Source organism: Parasteatoda tepidariorum, chromosome 4 (assembly GCF_043381705.1).
Source record: "Parasteatoda tepidariorum isolate YZ-2023 chromosome 4, CAS_Ptep_4.0, whole genome shotgun sequence".
Lineage (NCBI taxonomy): Eukaryota > Metazoa > Arthropoda > Arachnida > Araneae > Theridiidae > Parasteatoda > Parasteatoda tepidariorum.
Genome location: NC_092207.1, coordinates 48,209,821 through 48,218,763, shown reverse-complemented (window position 1 = coordinate 48,218,763; position 8,943 = coordinate 48,209,821). Strand labels below are relative to the sequence as shown.

At 28.2% G+C, this 8,943-nt stretch overlaps 1 protein-coding gene across 1 annotated transcript in view; it reads left to right on the top strand.

Annotated features, from left to right (window-relative positions):
• The window catches only part of LOC107457548 (Nuclear hormone receptor FTZ-F1 beta), an 82,198-nt gene continuing 73,255 nt past the window's right edge, over positions 1-8,943 (top strand). Inside the window, exon 1 of the mRNA XM_016075722.4 lies at positions 1-227. The gene's annotated coding sequence lies outside the window, so the exon portion shown is untranslated. The remainder of the gene's footprint in view (positions 228-8,943) is intronic.

Below are 8,943 nucleotides of genomic sequence, written 5' to 3'. Positions count from 1 at the left end.
TATATAAATATTTTGAGTCTTGTCGTGTTTACCTGTTTGTGAATGACGCTTACGCGGACATTCACTTTTTCATAATAAAAACTTCGATTTTTGCCTAAAGCAACTGTCGTGTAAATTATGACTTAAAGGATATTATTATAATTGTTTGAAAAACTGAATTTTTAGTGTCAAGGATTTTGAAAGTAAATACATCCATGATGTGACCCAGTCTAGTTGAACTGCTTCAGGTGAGTCAAGTGGTGTTTCATTATAGCGATGCGGAGATCAGTGTGTTGTTTTAATTTTAATAAATTATTTTTATGTTTCAAACTTATAAAAGATTTTATAGTATTATTTCAAAGTATTCAATATTTTTGTTCAAGATTATCTAATCTATTAGTTTTAAAACTCAAATTTACTATTGAAACTTTCTAAGGTTTTACTGAAAATTACATGGAAGTTGTAATAAAATAAGTTTTTCTTTCATTGGCATATACTTTTATTAAAAGTATTAAGTAAATTATAATTGAAGGACATCTAAAAAAATTTTACGCATATTTTCGCTAATTGCTCTTAGTAAATATTTTCTTACTTAATAAGTTCGGAAATAAATTGTTTTCTTAAATTTTTTGTATACATTTATGGAACATAAACACAATTATGTTCACTTGAGACACATTTTAACTGCGTGCCTTAAGAAATTAAGTTTTTGACACTTTCACAGCAGAGCTCAATTGAGCATATTTTGATTACGACACAAAACTGTCACTTTCCTTTTTGTTTTATGTAAGGGTCTGATGCCTAGGGTCTGTTCAGTTTTATAGCTCTGATGTCTCTCATTTGCTATTAGTCTTTGTGTGGTAAGCTATCACCGAAGATGTTTAAGTGAGAAATAAAACCACTATTTAGAAGAATAAATAATCTTATTATTGTGAAGATAAATGGAACTTAAAAATTAAGCAGTATAGCATTGCCAAAGATATGAAGAGAAAGATGTAAATAATTTTTAACAATATATCAATGAACCCGAAAAAAGAAGGAAAAAAAGCAAGATAATCATTAGATTGATTTATCTATTTTTATGAATGTTTAAAGGCTTTGTAATTAATACAAACTAATTAAAATATTTGTCAACTGTTATGATTTTACAGTTGAAAATCAAAACTAATGTTGAGTCGGACTTCCAATGCGAAGTTTTTTGTCAGTTCTGCCAGATTTGAGTTATCGGGAAATAACTGTATATATTTATATAAAAATTAAAACAGCACTGTTTAATAAACTAAATTGAAGGCAGAATTTTAATTTGAATAATTAAGATGGAAATTTAATATGAATATAAGAAATTTATTATGAATATGCACTGTAGTTAATTTCAATGTATGGTTATTTATTTTTCCCGAATTAATTTTACATTATTTAAATACTCAGTATGGATTTTCATTATATAATGATTCTGGATGCAAGCAAGTAATTTTTTAGTTCTTAATTTTATTTTTAATGAAACTTGGAAATAATTTCATAAAGGTTAAACTTCATTGTTATGCTTATGTTCAGTATACGTGTAAGGTGTAAATACTGACAATGTACATAAAATCATGTAGTATTGTTATTATCATATTCAACATTGGATATTCGATTATAATCTACCATATATCCAGGTGTGTACGTTGATCGCTTGAAAAAAACTAATTACAAAAATTTCTATTTTCTTGTTAAACTTTATAAAAAGTGAGGAATTTCTATTTCTTTAGATGAGGAATTTTTTGTGAGACTCAGCAGATGAGGATTTACATCCTCATCTAATTGTAAAATCTATTGTAGAGTGGGATCCATTTGAAGCCGTTGCTAACAGTATTGAATCTGATACAGGCAGGCGTGTGATTCTTCTGCTAATTCGTGGAATGTCGTGAATATCAAGACTTGATTTGCAGACTTCCGTGAATCAATAATTTATATTCCGACAAAATTTTCTCATAGTTCACTTATCTAAGTTTAAATTCCGTTGTTTATGCAAAATGTTGTTGACGAGACATTTATTCTACTGTTACTACCAGCTCCAATTTTTTCTTCCTAAGTTATCGTTCACATGAAATAGTGGATTTTTTACGCATATTTGTCCTAGAAGGTGCGACTTAAAATAAGTGATGCAAGCACAAAAGTTAAAAATTGATTGTCTAAAAAATCAATTCCAAAAAGGTAAACATTAAAAAAATTCTATAGAAAAAATTATGTTTTTCTCTTTTTTTCAAAAAAAAAATTATCTTTAATTGATAGCAATTTGTTGAAAATTCCAATTTGTCACAGCAGAATTATTTTACCACTGTGCTATATTTGCCCTCTTTTTTATTTGATTACAATTAGGTTGAATAAATTTCTAACATGATATTATGACTTGATAATTTCGAATAGCGCATGATCCGTGTTTCGGTATTGTTTCTTTGTAGTTAATGCAATTTATTTTCTCGTGGTTTTTAAAATTCCAATATTGTTATAACCTGCAAAATTTGAATTGGGTATTTGAGTAATCACTTTCGTCAATACCATCGGATGTCCTTGTGATGTTCTGATTATTATAACAACTATTGCTCCTGCAAATTTTCCCAATTATTTTTTTTTAAATACAGTACAGAACCCGTTATCCGGAAACCGGAAAACCAAAAAACCGGAGCGAAATTCGATAAATTTTCTCGCCACTTTAAAAAAAAAATTTTTTTTTCCTCATAAGATTTTACGATTTTTCTTCATTTTTTTAAAGATGTTTACCTTACCATCATTTGGGAAATAATCATTAGTGTATTACTTCATCGTTTTTTCTTATTTTTAAGATTATTTCCAAATATTATTTTTTTTTAGTTGGTTTAACAATAAAAAAAAACGGCTTTTTGTAGCAATTCAGAAAACCAGAAAAATCAGTTATCCGGAATAGCGATGGTCCCGACCGTTCCGTATAATCGGTTCCCTACTGTATATATATTTTTTATGTGGTCATTCGTGCATTTATTAGTGTTTTTTTCATTGAAGATGCCACTGTTTATTTTTGTAAATTTTTTTTATTGACTCTTTTATGGTTACTGCTACTGGTATTCACGTGGTATTTTATGTCCCGATATTTTCATATGATATTAGTATTTAGAAAAAAGACATTCGAATTGCACATTTTACATTTGAGTAATTACTTTTTGACGCACTCGATTTGCTCTTATTGTTTTTTTTCTTTGATAGTTATTGTTCATTTTCACATGATTTTTTAAAATCGCACATCATCTGAGTATTCACTATTTGACGTGATAATTTTATCATTTTTTTTCAATCTATTTTCGGCATTTATCACAGCTGATTTTTGCATATTTTTAATACCTTGATATTTTGAATACATTATTATTTATTAAAACATGTGAATCTTGAAATGTACATTTGGTTAACCCCTTTTGGATGTGTCAGATTCGTGTGATTTTGTCATAAATACACTCGTCATCTTATCTCCTCTCTTTCTTCAGTTATTGCCGAGGATTTCACGCTTTTTAAATTTTTAACTATTATTATTATTTTTTTTTTAATGGGATGAAAACTTGCAAAGGGCTAAAGGAAAAATATGCATTATTTTAATCCTTTAAATATCCAATCATTTTTTGAAGGAAGGCCATAGAAAAAAATACTTTGCATTTGTCCAGCAAAGTAAAAGGTAAAACCATGATAAAATAATAAATAAAGTAGTAGTGCGATGTAGACTAAAGCAAATGACAATGCGAGTGAAGATTTTTATGTACTTTCATCTGTGCTTTATTCACATTTTTAATTGCTTTACATTTGGTTTGGATGGCAATAATAACTGCCAGTTTTTAAATTAACAATAATTCTTTACTATAATATGAATAGTATTAAAAAACAAAGTATAGCTGATTATGTACATTTACAAAGTACATGTTCAATATTTTTGATGGAAAAAGATGGTAAAAATAGAGTATGACACACTTTTGCATCTCTACATAGAATAATATAAAGTGTATGCTTTAATGATATTAAATAAACAGTTTTTATTTTTTACCTTACATAAACTACTTACTTTACCTTACAAATTTGGAGTTTTAATTTATATTTTCAATATATTTTTTTGTGCATATTACTTTGAAAAATAATTAAAAAAAATTTTAAACTTATTAGTTAGTATTTACTTGAGACAATTCTAAAAGTGCATAATAAGCTCAATCAAATAATTTTTCATCATAAATTTTTCAGAAATTATTTTAAAGATAAACTGATTTTTAGAATTCAATCAATTGAAGTTTGATGTGTGCAACCAACTACACTTATCAAGCGTTGGCTGTTAATTAATATAACCTTTTTTAAAATAAATCATCAGGCTCGATTAAAAATATTTTTTTTTTGTGTCCAAAAGATTATTGCAATTTTGGTTAAGTTATTAATAATTTAGTTTGCATTCACAAAGATTCTATTGAGTACTTTCTTTTTTGAAATCTGCTGTTTTTTTTCATCACCGTCAAAATGCTCACAAATTGTTAATGCTTTTTTTTTTCAAGTAAGACAATTTTTAGGTAAAATTTTCTAAAATAATTTTTCAGCCGAATTTTTTGGCATTTAATTTATTAAATATTACTGAAAAATTGAGCCTTGAACCTTAATGAGAAAAATACTTCATGCCTTTGATGTTCTGCGGATGCCATTCTTCTACTCTCAAGATAGATTTACACCTTGTCAACAAAAAAACAAAAAATTGTATCTTTAATTTTGCATTTAATTTTTGGAAACAAAAACTAGTTGGCCTTCAAGAGTCTTAATTCTTTTAAAAATACTAAGTGATTATCTTGCATTGCTTGACAGCATCTCTTGTTCATTTAATTAAAAAAAATAAGGCTTAATTAATAATTATAAATTTGTGAGAATTAGACATATTGAACTGAGAAACCTTTCACAAGTTATACTTGGCAATCGATTTATCTTATCTATTCTACCAAATTTGTTGTTTCAGAAATTTTAGAACTTATGAGTAATTTTGCAGAGAAGAAATTTATAAAATTGTTCTAATGTGAAATTTTATGGGAGTGAATTGAGAGACATTTAATTTAGTTTCCGTATTTAGACAATGCAATTATTACTCAAATTTTAAATGGTAAAGATTTGTTCTTTCAAAATTTTTGATTGATATCTTTAAGTTTATTTGAAATAGAATTGATTTTAATCCATTTTAGCAATTGAATAATAGCTGAATTTTCAAAATGCTGAAATTTATCTACATATTTCATGTGTTCAAAATATTTGAAAATCTTCTTTAATTAAAAAGACATATTAAACCCAATTGTAATTTTTAAAGGAATATTGAATCTTCAAAGGAACACTGAGTGAGAATTTGATCCAATCAACTCTTTAATAAAAATTAAATTGCTAATAGAAATTAAATTGCTAATTAATTGCTTGCTCTAAACAATATATTTGAAAAAAAAGAAGTCAATTTTAAAATTTTTAAAGAGACGCGCTCTAACTACATATTACTTAATAATATTAAATTAACTAATTTTAGACTTAAAACTTATGATTTTTTGTAAATAAAAATGTGCTTTGTTTATTATTTTCTATAATTTTAAGGATCTACTATTGTCTTTAATTTCATAAATTCCTCAGACATTTAGCAGTTTTTGTTCGAAAACAAGTAATAATAACAAAACAATTGATAAAGTAAAATTTAAAATTGTTTAACAAATTGATAGTTTTTTTTCCTCACCTTCTATTTCATGCACGATAATATCAAAAGTAGTAAGTTGTTTTAAAATTCTTCTCACATTAAACTTTCAATTTTTATCTGGCATAAAGATTTTTATGTGATACAATGTCAAACTTAGAATTCGCGTCTAATTCGAAAATTAATAATTATAAATGGAAGTAAAAGTTATTCGATAAAAATGTGTCATATTCTCCTCATATACATATTGTTTCTTTTTTCTGCATGCCAACCTTTAATTAAGAAATAATAAAATAAAATTGCTTGTTGTTGCATCTCACATCAAAGTATTGCATCATAAAACTTGAAATTATTTTTAATTAATTATGCATACTACCCTTAATAGGTATTTAATTGAGTATTTTAAGCAAAAATATAATTAGTTAAGTGTATTTGGTAATCCAATATTCAGCGTTTGGCTGAATAATTGGAATTCGACAAAAGAAATAGATATGTTGGGCACATAGTTAATATTATACCAAATCACTTTGACAAAATCAAATTCATTTAGTGTTCATTTAAAACTTTATAATAATTTTGCATCAAAAAGGTTGATTAAAAGATGCATTCGACCTTACATGGATGGGTTATCTATTACTCGTTCCTTCCACTCTTCTGCTCATTTTTATACTTTACCTATAGTAATTATGTGTGTTGGATATTAAGGAAAAATTTAGATACCAAGGACTTTAATAAGACTTAATTGTAGTTTTAACTTTTCCCAGCATTGTTTAGACTCCCTTGTGTAATTAAAAACATTTGATTCATCAGTAACGTTTGGAAAGTGACGTGTAAAGGTCCATTAATTTAATTTAATGGATGTTAGGGCTAAAATAAGTAGTGTGGAAGGCAGCGCAGCAAGCACAATATTTATTACAAAAATCGAAATTAAATTAATAAATTCTATTTTTATTTTTGTTCTATTTTATTATTATTATTTAAGTTGTACTATTAAATATTATTCAGAACATTCTTTTTCGAAACTTCAAACTGGCTGCTTTGCGGCAGGCATACTAAGTTTCTGCTCATGTTGATAAATGAAGGTTTAAAATTTACCATTTGCCAAAATTTTGGCTTACTATTTTTAGATGGTTTAAGGGTCATTATATAATTTTAAAGGCATGAATTAGAAGGGGAAAAAAAGTATTTCTAGAAAAGAATTATCAAAATCTGGGCCTGATTTCGAAATTTAAGAATTGTATTTATAAGAGGAACTGGGAGCCTCATACTGTTAAAATTTCAGCTAAATTTACTTTCATTTCTTATTTATTAAACACGCAATGTTTTAAACCTTTTGTTAAATAGGTATATATTTTTATTATTTTTAAATTTTAGTTTATAATGTAGGTATAAAACACCCATGAATGCAAATTATTCGTTGTTAAAAAAAACAGCTTACAAACTGATTTAAAAATTTGAGGGCCCCGAGAACGGATCTCTCGCCCGGACTAGGGCAAAACAGGCCCAGGTTAACTTATAAACAAACGGAACTAAATTTATCGAAATGTTGGCATTTCCTGTAGCCGGAAATGCTTAAGATTTCTTTTTCTGTTCTAACCTGCAATCTTATTCATTGAGACCCCCGGATACATCTTCACTGTTCAGGTAAGTTCTCATATAGGCATTTATCTATCTTGACATTAACCACTGAAGAGAGAAACCAATCAAAATGCTCCTTTCTTTCTCAGGTATATTATCCTCCACTCTTTACTGTAAGAATTGTGCAATTTTTAACCATTATTAAAACGTATCTATTGCTGCCGAACTGTGAATTATTGACCTCGCTCGACCTACTTTGCTCAAATAGAGATATGTTTTCATTTTATTACTATTTTTTTTCTTCACCTCCCTCTTCCATTTCTTTTATTATTATTATTTTTTAATTCCAGGGCATTCGTAACTTTCTCTCCCGAGGATTTTATGTCTGGGACAACTCATGAAAGTAGAAAACTGGTTATCGCGATTTTCATAACACGTGAATAACTTAAACACTCGCATAGGAGAGAGTTATATTGACATATTGCGTTTAGTAGTATAGGTTCTCTCTCTCTCTCTTTTTTTTCCTTCCTTTCCCTCAAGTTGCCGAACTTTGTCTGCCTTCGATTCATATTCTTCCTGCAGCCTTTTACAGGTATGTAGGTCTTTGTGCTTCACCTCTTTTTGTATGCAAATTAACGTCCTCCGACATTTTCGAGGCAAGCTCGTGTTTGCTTTTGTTTGTTTTTGTTTTGAAATTTTTTTTAAAAATAAATTTGATGGGAGTTGATTATGTGAGGATGTCCCTACTTTGGTTTTATGGACATTTCTTCATTTCAGTCAGAAATTATTTTGTTCAATGAACTAATACATTATACGTCCCTGGGCAGCTCATAGTTTGATTAACTGATGACAGAGAGATTTAGTACTGTCGCTTATTGTATACACATTGAAACAATCATGTAACTGCGCTAGAGAAATATTTGCACTTTCGCGTAGCATTCTTTCCCTTTCGTAGGCTCTGCATAAGCTCTGTTGAGAACCGAGATTGTACTGTAGTAATTGCGCTTTGTAGAACTTACTTGCTTGAACGTGCGAGGCGCTGCGTGATAGGGTAAAAATATCGCTTATGCCATATACTTATCTAATGTATGCCATATACCATATATGCCATATACTTAATAATACTGCCGTATTGTATACACATTCAAGCACTCATGTAACTGCGCTAGAGAAATGTTTGCACTTTCGCGTAGCATTCATTCCCTTTCGTAGGCTCTGCATAAGCTCTGTTGAGAACCGAGATTGTACTGTAGTAATTGGGCTTTGTAGAACTTACTTGCTTGAACGTGCGAGGCGCTGCGTGATAGGGTAAAAATCTCGCTTATGCCATATACTTGCCAGCTCTTTCTAATTTTTCTTTTTCTTTTTTGGCTTTCTTGCTACGATGAGATGAAATGATTAGTTTTAATCTTCCTGATTTTAATCATTTGGTTCCCTTCCCCTCGTTAGCCGTTTTAAATATGGTTAAGAAGTAAAAATTGATAAGAAAATCGTTTCATTGTAAAAAAAAAAACAAATTTCATAACTATAGTTTCAAAGAAATCTGAGGCAGTCTGCGTGTAAAAATTTGTTGCGGAAGGAAGTTGCAATATAATATTAATTTATGATAATATCAGAATAAAAAATAGAATTAGGGTGCTTCACTTTTATAAAATTTTGACCGTTTTAAACTTTAATGTCACTCAAATTTG